Raw genomic sequence first — 13,281 nt, forward strand, 5'->3', positions numbered from 1 at the left:
ATCACTCTCCTCTCCATCTACTTTCCTTGGAGGAATCTGCAAAGATTAGACCTGCTGCTGTGAAAAATGCTAGAAGGAAGAAGGTGAAAACGAGTAAAGGGTCCTCAGTTCTTGGAAGGAATTTTCAGAAGTAATAAAGGAATAGGTTTTGTCTTTTTTGATTGTCATCACTTTCTCTGTTCAGATTTTCCACTGGGACTTCGCTTAGAGCTGATCTCACTCAGGCTGTGTTCTGCCTGGCCAGCTCAGTTGTATGGAATGAGACACTTCAGCTCAATGTCTTGGTTTGAGTCTGGTTATAGCACTAGGCACAGCAGGGGTCACCCAGTAGATGACTATAGAATGAGTAGGTGGGAGAGGGTTTGGGAAGCAGAATGAGGCTTGGACTGCATGCTGACCTGAATTTAACTCTTGATCTGTTACTAAGCATCCCATCACTTCTGCGATTTTTACTTTCTTTCCTATGAAATGAGAGAGGCAGAGACAGTTTGGGGACACTAGACATTCCGTGGTTCTGGGATATTGCCATGTTTTGGAGGAATTAGAAATGTAGTCACCAGATGTAACAATTTCTAGAGAGGTGCTTGAGCTCAGGACCAGCTCTATTCTGGTATGATGGAACAGACTGCAGATAGATGCCCTACGTGCATCTATCTAGGGGTAGGTCGGTGACCCTCTCTGGACCAGACTTTACCCATCTCTAGAATAAAGAGGAGATGACTGCTATCCTGGCTCTAGGTCCTCTGCTTCCAAATATTTCCTCTATCAGCAGCTGTACTGAGCAAAGGCCATAAGGGATTACTTGAGCAGTGCCAAACACTGGTGACAGAACACACCTGGCATGGTCCTGGGGAGGCTGGGGGCCCTTTTTCCTGAAGCAGGCTGTCAAGGTGGTGAGGTGGAGCCTCTGTTTCAATCATGAGCACTGTAGAGCTCTCCGGCGGTTTGAGCTGAATTTGGGTATTCAAGGGACTATTAATTCTGAGTCTTTTAGAATTGTAGGCAATTTTATAGATAATTGAGTATAGCTCCTTCATTCTTCTCATGAGCCCTAGAGAGGTGAAATGAACAATTTAGAAAATTGACGATTAGGCTCAGACTCTGGTCACTTTTAATTGAGAGTTTCCTCCTGTGCTAGGCCCACTTCTGCTTTCAAGGCAAAAACCAAATCAAAGTTTTATAGATTTCCAATGCTTGTATTAAGTAGGAGGTTGTCTAGAGCTTAGCATAGTGCTCATTACATAGTAGGTGCTTAAAAAATACTGGTCAAAAAAAAAATAAAAGTGTAAAATTCTACGAGATAACTGTTACTGGCTCTTTCAATAGTAAGGTCTAGGATATGTCTTGTGGATTTCAGGTTAGCAAGCATTCTTCCACATCCATTCTTCCTCGTTCCTTTGAACCTGACTTTTGGTAAATTCTTCAGAGATATTTTCCTTTTATTAATTTTATAAACCATATTATTTTTAAAAATTTATTTTATTTTTTAAAAATTTTATTATTTATTTCAAGTATACAGTACATTGGTTAGACATTAATATAGTTTATGAAATGGTCCCCCTGACTACTGTGTCCTCCCTCTGGCTCTACGTATAGCCATTACATTACAGCTGACCGCATTCCATGTATAGACCATGTTCTCATCTCAGTTCCTCTGTCTTATAATGACGAGACCTAGATACATGGATATAATGGCTCATGTGCAAAAACGGGGTCACTTTCAAACTGATTTCTGCGCCTTGTCCAAGGGTATATGTAAAGTCTTGAATCAGGATTTAAAAAGAGGTGTGCAAATAAAAAATGATGTATTTTATTGATTTAGGAAATTATAATGTCAAAAGTTATTTACAAATGCCTCACTCCTTTTGTATCTCTAAGAACTCATTTTCACTGTTATTAATTCACTACTTATGTCCTCAATAAGGATATTACAAACTTAATTGATTTTGAACTCACTGATTTTGAAGTTAATGAAATTGTTTATTTCAGTAACTTCACATTTGTTTCTTTTCTTCGCCATTAAACTTGGCGATATAAATCCCAAACTGATTTGCCTAACAGCTGAAGGGGCTAAAAATAAGAGATATCAGTTCTCTGAAAGTTTTCTAGTTTTGTATCCAGGATAATATACCAGTTCAAGAAGACATTTTTGCTCCTCCTTTTGAAAGACATTTTCTTAATGACTACATATTTATCTTATTTAAGAAAAAAAAACTGAGTCTCTACTTTGCTTAAAGAACATTTCATGACTTCTCATTTCTCCCATAAGAAGCCCCACATATTTAGCATGGGATTCTTAGCAATTGATTATCTGGCCGCCAACATACCTCCTTTCCATATCCCTTCTTATTGCTTCTGCCAAACACTCTTTGTTCTTTTTCCCTTAGGTATACCACAGACATTAATAACAATAGTGTATTTATTATCTATTGCTGCAAAATAAGCTACCCCAAAGCTTCAGGCCTTATTTCATGGTTCCTGCGAGTCAGGAATCTGGGCCTGGCTTAGCTGGGTCTTCTGCTTCAGGCTCTCTTCTTACAAGGTTGCAATCAAGGTGTTGGCTGGGGCTGCAGTCATCTCAAGGTTCAACTGGGCCAGGATCTGCTTCTAAGCTCACACTTGTGCTTGCAGGCAGGATTCAGTTTCTCTTGGCCTTAGCTCTTTGTTGGCTGTTGGCCTGAGATGTCCTTCAGTTCCTTGCCAAGTGGTCCTTTCATCAAAGTGAGCAGCAACAAGAGCAAGAGAAGAAGGGAGAATACCAAGGTGAAAGTTACAATCTTTGTTACCTAATCGCAGAAGTGACATCCTATCAACATTTTTGCTGTTTCTATTGGTTAGAAGCAAGTGACTAGGACCAGTGCACCCCAAACTGGGTGAGGGATATGTAAGGATATGAACAACAGGAGGTAGGGGTCATTGGCAGCCATGTCAGAAGCTGCTGACAACAAATATTTATGGTTAAAATTTATTGAGTATATAATATGCGGCAGGCATTCTGCTAAGACCTTTTCCATACAATTCTCACAAAAATTCTTTTGAGTAGATAATGTTTTTATTTTTGTTCTAGGGCTTAGAAATGTTAACTAGAGGCACAGAAAGCTTAAGTAAATAACAAGTGACGATGGCAGGATCTGAGCCTTGATTTTCAGGCTCTAAAGTCTTGGAGACAAGAGCCAATTTCCTTGTTTCTCCATCCTGAAAGCTCAGTACAGGTTCTGTGACATAGGGGCTTAACAGGTACAGAGGAACTGTTAAATGAATGAATGAATGAATACAGACCTGGGTCACACTATAGCTACTTTTGTCTAAATTCTGGTCTTAGTCCTTGAGCCAATCTAAATAATAAATTACCATGTGGTTAAATAAAGCTGAATTATATTTAATCATTGAGGAGAGCTCTGAATTTTAGGTCTAGGACCAAGAGAGGAGATAGAATTTTGTAAATTGTTCTCATGTGACACAAAGCAGACTTCACTGCTATTGAGAATTTCAAAAGGATATCCAAGAAATTAGAATGCCAGAACCCGGGAAGAGAGATTAGGGAATTGTAAGAGCGACTGCCACAAATTTGAGAGGAGTATTAGCATAGCATTGGGAAGGTGGAATAAGTAATTATTGGCAGGGTTTTTAATCAGACTTTTTTTTTCCCTTAAAGACGAATGGGATTAAAGCTAGTATGCAATTGATCAGCTGAACCAGAGATAAACTTACGGTGTGTCTTTGCCAGAATGAATAAGAGAACATAGTCAAGGGGGAACTGGGGACAAAGAGAAGGCTCTTCCTGCATCCTGCAGATCTTGACTCAACAAATCCTTTGTGCATTTCTCCACTTTCAGGATTCGTTGAGGTGCTTGGGCTCCTGTAGGAACAGGTCAGATGGACACAAATGTTATGCACGATAGATAAACCTGTTTTTACAATGGCCCAGTGAAACTCAGCATTTGAGGATATCAGTGCAGTACACAATACTGGACAGTTTACAAAATGCTTTCTCATGGGGTCTTCTTTATGGCTTATAATGAACCTCTAATGTGAAATTGTCAAGAAGACCGGACAGACCTAATATTTGACTAGCCCCTTCTTCCGCTATGGGGAAACCATGTGGTAGTCAATTTACCATTAGGTTTTCCTGATATCAATGGACTATAGTTCCAGTGTTCAGTGGCATCAGGCATTGATAGTTGGGCAGCCACTTGGGTGACAGACTGTTAGGGCCAGAGTCTCCACATCTTGGGTAGCGGGATGTCACCTTGGCTCTCTGAGTCTCACGTTTCTGGATTTCAAGTGGAGTTCCTCCCCCTTCTGAAGGCCACTTCTTTTGCTGATGTTATTGTTGGTGTTCTGAATTAATACCATGGATACAAAGGAAGCTAATTTGTTTCTCTCTGTTCAGCTGGCACAGGAAACATTTTGTCTCTGTGGTACCATTTGTGCAACTGACCTCATGCATTATTTATTGGTTTTATAACTTATCCCAGCCTTTCAGATGCCCTCAGGATGTCACCTGCTCATGGGCGTTATTATCACCAGTTTATAAATAAAGGAACGAGGCTGAGAGAAGTTGGTACAGGGAATTTTCTTGGGTACCACGGCCGGTAAATGGGAGATTGTGATGCAGGTTTTCTGATGCTGAACTCCGAGCTCTTTCCACTCCCACTTTTGCCCCCATGCTGGTTCTCCACAGAGTCACAGTCGGGACTCCCATTGTCCCGCTTCTTTTATCATACAGTCGCATCTGGGATGTGCTAATGTTGTTTGATGAGGTCGGGCCATGATGAAAGGGGTAGTCAAAGAGAAGCCAGATGATGAAGAGGTTAACTTAAAGAAAGAAGGAACCGAACAAAGCAGGAATATGGAGGTATTGTGTCCCTCTTCCCATCTTGGGAAAAAATAAACAATTTAGTTTTATGTGGGACTTGAAACAGAAGCAAAAATGCAGGCTGCAACGATCTGTCATACTCTCTAGCTCCATATCTGGCTAGGTTGGCTATATAGCTTTTTCTATCGTCTTTTCTTCACTGGAGCCTCTCTCTTATTAATGAATGGCTACTTGTCTGGGTGACAGAGGCTGTTCTGCCATTAACGACACTTAGAGGTGAGGGGTGTGGCGGGAGCCAGCTGTGGCCCCTAGAGGTCTGGAACACAAGCAGGAGCAGCCTTTACAGTGGTGTGCACCCTGATTCATTTTCAATCTAAAAATAAAGTTTGATCAAATTAAAAATGTCATTAGGAATGGTGTGCATGCCATCCAGACAAAGCGTCCTCTGGCATACTCTCTGTTGTCTCTTTCCACCTCTGCTCAGGTCCCAGGGACTTTTTGGAGTCCCTAACCCTCTACAGATGGCCTCTTTGGACCCAAAAAATCTTGCTCTACTGGAGAGTTCATTGTTGTCTGCTTTGGTCCTGGTAAATTCACCTCTGCTCCCATTAGCAGGAGAGTGAGTGAATTCGTGAGTGTCTCAGACCACATCCCACCTCCAAGGAGCAGAGAGAGACAGGAATCTTCTCATATCTGCTCTGGCACATTCCTGTTGTGCAAAACATTGAAAGTAACCACCACAAAAGGTGAAATTAACTCCACAAGGGCAACCCAAGTTTATATCAGACATTTAGCAAATCTTCACTGAGCCTATATCACAGTCAGGCTCTTTGACTAGACAGGTATCATGGGATAATAAAAATATAAAGTCCAAGGAGTCAAGCTCTGTACCTGGACCTAAGCAGGCTCCAAATGGGGCCAGGTCTTTCCTTCCTTCCCTGATTCTCACAAAAAGTCATGAATGCACGGGCTCCTGGTGGCGCGGTGATGAGGAAATTGTCAGTGTTCCTAGCACAGGTGCTGGGAAAGGATTGGTGAAAGCTCCCTGGGGGCAGTGTGGGCAATAGAGCAATGACCATGCTGCCCATTGGACTTCACAGCAGCCTTCAGAACCGAGATGATCCTCTTCTGCCTGTCCCTGGAGGATGTGCCTTGCTGCTTTCCCAGGGAACTATAGTTCTTCAGCTCTCGGTTAATTTGTCTGTGTTCAAACCATCATTTTAGTTCCATCACTGTACCTCGTTTACAGCATTACTTAAGTGTTCCTGAGGGCCCCTGCACAGCCATCAAGAGAGGGAGCCATTCTAGCCTTTGCCCCCCAGGATCTGCATCCTACTGACCTATCGATTTAGGAAAGCTGGGAGGCTTCTGACTTACGCTTTGATTGGAGAGAGACTGGCAAGTGTTACTAGGGAGATTGTCTTGAGTCAGGATGACCGGAGGACCCATCAAGACAGCTTGAACTAATTTGGCTTCTTTCATAATCCCATGTGTTCACCCAAAGATTGAGGTAGGACCTACTATTAAGGAAACGGGCAAGTCTAAAGAGATTCTAAATAACATGTTTTTACAGATTATAGAAAAACATCTAGGAGAAATGACTCATAATTTCTTATTAAATTTAATGGACTCTTTCTGGGGTTATAAATAAATTCTTTTTCACTCACTCGAAGATAATGAAGCTTGTAAATCTTCTGCTCTGAAGTTTTGTGTCCTAGCTTGACTTTTTTTTGCCATCTACCTTATGTCAACTTTACCTTACCCACCACCTGTTGGTGTATGTTTAGGGAATGAAAAGTAATTTTAATATTTGCCAAGGTAAAATATAATTAGGTTGGTAAATCTCTTATTTAAAAGGGCATGAACAAAATCCCAAGACTAAACAGAAATTATTTCTGGATTGTTTTCTTTTCTCAATTATTTCTATTATCTATCTTTTCTATTATCATGAATAATCAGAAGTTGATCATATTTTCAAAAAACCGAACCAAAACAGAGCAGAGCAAACAGGAAAACAACAACAACAATAACAACAACAACAACAACAACAGCAAATACAAGGATCAGTAGCAATCAACGTCACATATTAAACTACCTTCATTCACCCTTTATTAACTTCTGTACAGAAGCAAACTTTTGTAGGATAAACAGAGGAAATTCAATTTCTGATCTTTGCCCTCAAGAAGAATATGACTTAGATAAGTGTATGTTAAGGTTAAATAACAATAGGTGACAATAAAAAAGAATATCATCAGACAAATTAAATATGAAAGGAGTGGTGTAGACCATGGCACTCGCAGTCAATCAAAGATTTATGGTATTTTACAACGGATCTTCATGAAGTGCTGCCCATATGCTGAATAAATAATGTACTGTATGGATATGCACATTGTTCTTAAAATTTATGTAGATGTTGGCAGAGGGTTGGGGGGAGATATATATTCGTTTCAGAATATCCATGCTGACAAACAAACATGACAAACAGAGACTCATGGACATGGACAATAACAACAGCAGCAGCAGCACCACCACCACCACCACCACTACCACTAGGGAAGGTAGAAGGGAAAAATGTAAATGAACGTATAGGTGCTTTGTCTATCACCATTCTCTTCACCCATCCGTTCATCCAGTGTTTAGCGTGCCTACATGTGCAAGGCACGATTCTGGGAGCTGCATATCAGAGTAGAAATCTCACAAGCTTTAAAGCCACACTGGTCTGAATTATAATCCTAGCTATATGCCATCTGTTAATGCTATTTTTCTTATTCCTTGCTGCATCATTCACTGACTGCCCCATCTTTTTCTCATTCATGGGAGAATTCAGTACCTGGCTTACTCTCTTATTCCTCTCCTCAACCCTGTCAGCATTCTCAGTGTCTAGCAGCCGTGTTGGTGACTCATCTAACACCATGGCCTGTCAGTCCTGACCTCATTTTCACTCACCTTTTAATTTTCCAAATCACTAATGGAATACTGATTACTTGCCAGGTGCTATTCTAAATCCAAGGTCTACAGTAGTAATGGAATAGACATGATCTTTGCCCTTATAGAATTTATATTATAAGTGTGGAAAGGTGCAAAACAATAGTCAAGCAAACACAGCAATCTTAATTTGATAGTTGCTATTAAAGGAATAAATGGGCTGTTCCGGATAGGGAAGAATAGGGTTGAAGATTTCACATTTTCTGACCTGCTCTAAACTGAACTGGTCGCTCTCCAGGACTGCCGCACAACTCCGTCTTGGGTTTTCCACTGACCATCACTCTGCGGGTTTCCTTCTCTCTTATGTTTCTAGAGTTTAATATCTTCCTCTTTTTGGCATACTGTCTTGTTGTTGTGGAGCACATCCTCCAGCAGCTTTCTGAGAAATGATAGAAATTTTACTGAGAGTGCTGTGTTTGAAAATGTCTTTATATTACCTTCATATTTAATTAAAAGTTAGAATATGAAATTCTTGGTTCATAATTATTCCCTTCACGATGGCATTGCTTATTGAATTCTAGCTTCTGGTGTTGCTGTTGAGAAGTTCAGTGCTATTCTGGTTCTTCATGCTTTGTACATAATTAATTTTTTCTTCTCAAAAATATTAGCATCTTTTCTTTGTCCCCCAGTTCTGAAATTTTAAAATGATGGGTTTCAACGTGGTTCTATTTTTATCTCTTGTGCTGAGTACTTTGTGACTTTCAATTTGGACATATAAATCTTTCAATGCTGGGACATTTTCTGGAATTATTTTACTGGTGATTTTTTCCCATCATGTTCTCTGTTCTTTCTTTCTAGAGCGCCTGCTGTTTGGAGTTGAACTTTTTATTTTTGCCAGAGCTTTGTCTTTTTCTTCTACTTCCTGGGAGGTTTCTTCAGCTTTATCTGCCAATATTCCTAGTGGGTTTTTAATTTCTGTCATATTTTTAATTTCTATAGGGCTCTTTTATTTTGTTCACTGAATATTTGTAAATGTGTGTTCTTGTCTTATTTTATAGATGCCGTATTTTTTCTGAAGATATTAATGATAGCATAAAAAAGTTTTTATCTTTCTGCCTATTCTCTGCTTTCTCTAATTTTTTCCCCAATACACTTTTTTTAAAAAAAATTATTATTCATATAGAAACTTCCTTCAAATATCTTGTTATGTTTGCTTGTCTGTTGGTAATTAAGAGGAACATCAAAAAGCTCATTTGAAGCTCCGTGTTGCCATTTATGGCTTTCACCATTGAGTGAAGACTATACTGTTTCACTGAGGAACTCCTAATAAACAATATCTTTAGAGCTCTTCTATTAGGCTGGCTAGATTTCTCAGAGAAGGTGTTTTGGTATCCTGATTGTAGGGTTTATCTTTACTGACAGTGTCTTGGGAGTGAGGACAATTTGAAAAGTCTGGGGAAGGAGAGTGGAGTTTCAATAGTTAGTGTGGATCATTTAGCTAGTGCTCATATTTTTGGTACAGTAAGTTTGTCCTTCAGTTTTCCCTGGTGTACCCCAATCCAGATATCCCCAACGTTTACCTTCTTTAGAGTAATGGTTCACAGAATATGGTCTGTGGACACTTAGAAATCACTAAGATCTTTTCAGGGGATCAGCAAGATTAAAACTATTTTCATCTATGGCCATGCTACCCTGAACAAGCCGGATCCCATCTGATCTCAGAAGCTAAGCAGGGTCGGGCCTGGTTAGTACTTGGATGGGAGACCACCTAAGAAGACCAGGTGCTGTAGGCACAAAAAATAAAATAAATAAATAAGGGATGGTAAGCAGACAAGGTCCTTGCAATCTGTGAGGTCAACCAACGGTTGCCTCACATAAAAAAAATCAGAAAATAAAACTGTTTTCATAACAACACAAAGACTTCATTTGTTTTTTTCACTCTTGTTTTCTCATGAATGTACAGTGGAATTTTCCAGAGGCCACATGATGTATGATGTTGTAAGAGATTGAATGCAGAAGACCAAATGTCTTATATTAAGCCAGATATTAATGGGATTTGAAAAATGTAAAACAATGCCACTCTTTGCACTAATTTTTTTATTTAGAAAATATAGTTATTTTTCATAAAATATATTATTTTATATTTTAGTTAATGTATAATTGCTATTATTTTAAAAATGAATAAATAGATAAATATTTTTAAATAACTCACTTTTAATTTCTCACATGATAAATATCAATAAATGAATTTCTCATAAAATCTTTTTGGGGTCCTTGATATTTTTGAATACTGTCCTGAGACTAAACATTTGAGAATAATTGCTCTGAAAACTGACCAGATAAAATTGGGGAGAAATCCAAAGATTCTGACTTCTCTTTGAACATAAAATTTATTTGCTTTTCTTCTTTTATCCCTTCCTTTCAGAGATTCCTATACCATAGACAGCAAAGCAGAGAGGCAGATAGAGCTTGTTTTACTGAAGACATTGTTAAGCTCATGAATCAACCAGCCCTGAGCTGGAGCCTAGCTAGGTCTGGAAATGCTTCCTGTTATGGGAGATAATAATTTTCTTTGTTTGATTTGAGGTGGTTGTTAATTGCAGCTGAAAACCTAAGGGAAGCTGAGAGAGGAGAGTGTTTGAAGAATCCAGGAGCAATTAACTCTTAGATGATGAGCCCTGAAGGTTGTCTTAGACTTTGATTACAAAGAGGTCATGGGTGACCTTGACAGGTCATTTTCAGTGGAGTGGTGGTGGTGCAAACCAGATGAAGGTGGCTTCTGGCATACCCTCTCTCCTGCTGTTATTCCTTTGTCTTTTTCTTTGTCTCCTTTATCTTCCTTCTCTACCAGAACTCAAAATGTTGGGGTTCTTCTCAGCTTGGTCTGGGCTTTCTTCTCTTTATATATTTTTTTGGGACGTCATTCTTTCTCATAGGTCTAAATGTCATTTTATGCTGGTGTTGCCTCAGATTTATATTTCCAGCCCAGTTCTGTCTCTGCTTTCCAGATTCACATCTCCAGCTGCTCACCTGACTTCTCCAGCTGAATATTTCCTAGACATGTCCAATTTAACCTGCCTAAAGCAGACGTCCTGATTTGCGCCCCCACCTGCCCAGCTCCCTTCCCTCAGCTGTCTCCGTCTCAGTGCATAGAACCACCGTGTACTCAGCCGCTCGAGCCAGAAACCAAAGTGTCACTCTTGATTCCTCGTGTTTCCTCACTCCTTGTTTGTAATCCATTAGGAAGTTTTATTGATTCAGTCTGCACCCGGGGTCTAATTTTCTCTCCGTGTCCAGTACCATCCTCTTGACCCATATCACTAACATTTCTTGCCTGCATTATCGCAAAAGCGTCCCAGCTGGCCCTACTCCTGTTCTTGCTCTATTTCCATTCTTGTTCTCCTCCACCCAGCAGACTGCTCTTCTAAAAAAAAAAAAAAAAATACAACGCAGATTATGTTGCTCTTCCTGCTTTAAATCCTTCCAATGCTTTTGTTTGTATTATAAAATCCGGACCACTTCCGATGACCTATAAGGTCCTGCCTGCCCTGGCCCCTGCTATTCCTGTCGGCCTTCTTGTATCTGTCTCTCGTACTGGTTCACCTCAGTCTAGCTTTTACTGATCTTGTTTTAGTTTCTTAAACAATCTGCTTATTCTACTTTGGATTCTCTTCTCACCCCTCGCTGCTTGGAGAGGTACTTCTGTTTCTTTAAATCTCAGCTTAAATGTCATTTTGTTAGCAAGGCATTTCCATCTATTTCAGCTAAAGTCAGTTTGCCATGTGATATCTCCTACTTGGCTCTTTGGTTTGATTTAAAAATTTTTTTTTTTTAAAATTTCATAGCATATATAACAATTCAGAGTCACTGTATAAAACTATTTCTAAGTATTCTTTCTCTGTTTGGCTCCACAGTAGAAAGGGTCTCATATTTGCTAAATGCTCTCTCAGATGAGAGGTGGTACCCATCATGGCCTTGGCTCCCTGGAAAGGAACAGGAATTTGTTTCTTCAAAGAGTCAGTAATCCTTAGTAACTCAGAGTAAAAATAACCAGAGAAAAACACCAGAGATCAGACTGACTCTTAGAATTCCAGAATAATTATTTTCGAATTTTCCAACTGAACCCATTAGAGATTTATTTAATAATGTTAGATCCCATCAAAAATTCAGTCTTTTGTCTCGGATTTACTAGGCATGCTATTGAACCAAATGTCTGTGATTTCCCATTCTAATTTTTAGTAACAGTGAAATAATAACCTTGTGCCCGTTTTTTGTAGTTGGCAGCTCAAGTGTTTCTGAGGGGCCCTCAGAGAGTGAAGAGAGAAACAGGAACCCAGTCCTGGGATTTCTGGCTCAAGCGGCAGATTTTGCTGAAAATTGACGAAGTCAGTGGTGGGGGACTGAGTTGATTTTTAGAGTCACATAATAATAGACTGAGAGCACATTTGGACCCTGGCTGTCTACCTTGTCTTCTGCCATCTTAAAAGTGTGAGTGTGCATGCTTTGTCTCCAATAGGATTCCAGAGATGTTGCTCTAGGTGAACCTCTGTGTTGGATTGTTGTGGAAAGCAAAATTAAAAGCAAGCAGACAGGGGATCCCTACATTCTCTTCCTTTCTCTCTGTAGCAAAATTTTGATAATCTTCATAGGGAAGAAGAGGAAAATGTCCTGGAAGGTGCCAATCCAGGAGAAGGTGACAGGAAGGAAGTGTGGCATAATGTCCTGTGCAGCACTTGAGGCAGCATTTTGTACCCCTCTATCGGACATCGCCTGTAGGTTGTACTTGAGGGTGAACTAAAATGTCTAACTTCCTGGACAAGCCAGGTCCTTTGGCCCAGAGCAAGGCTCTGGAGGAGGAGCTGCCGTGAGCAGTTAGTAGCCAATATTCACGGCAGCAGAGGCACCCACATAGAAGAAAAGATCTGGATAGGGCACCTGCACATCCATGAGAGCCTCTGTCCCTGGAGGGGGTGTTCTTCAAAACCGATTCCACCTTTCCTTCTTGTCTGAAGGCCTTTCTGGGACATTGAGCTGGCTACTTCCTTTCTCTGAGTCTCTTGGACATCCCATTGTCATCCTGTTGTCATTGACTCTTCACTTGCCTGTCTTGTCCACTAGGTAAAGCTCCTTTCAGAGGAACTTGGCCTTGCCCCCTGTTGTCCCTCTCATCCCCAGAGGCTGGCAGCAACCTTCACACAGAGGAGGTAAGTGCAACATTCTCTGGTGTCCTATGTCCCCTGCCTCAGTGATCCTCCTTTCTATGCCCTCGTTATTGCCCTCTGCTCACTCCACAGACTCAAGTCAAGGTCATTGACTAAATCATGATCTTGGGAAACTTTGATGAGCCACATGTGAAAATTAGGCAATACTCAGCAGAATTGAGAGTCTTCAGCCTTGTTCTTTGGTTATATATGCCTTTAAAAATTTATTTAAAACAAATTTTATGGTAAACTTCTTCTCCCTACCTTCCAAATGGCCCAGTGGAAGACAATTTTGCTGTGCTCCTCTTGGAGAGAGAAAAGACCTAGGAGACCTTA

At 40.2% G+C, this 13,281-nt stretch overlaps 1 pseudogene; it reads left to right on the top strand.

The window, feature by feature from the left end:
* The first annotated feature begins 9,418 nt into the window (after positions 1-9,418).
* Positions 9,419-9,537, top strand: LOC112470304 (annotated as a pseudogene).
* Positions 9,538-13,281: the final 3,744 nt, after the last annotated feature.

Source organism: Pteropus alecto, unplaced genomic scaffold (genome assembly GCF_000325575.1).
Source record: "Pteropus alecto unplaced genomic scaffold, ASM32557v1 scaffold10, whole genome shotgun sequence".
Taxonomy (NCBI): Eukaryota; Metazoa; Chordata; class Mammalia; order Chiroptera; family Pteropodidae; genus Pteropus; species Pteropus alecto.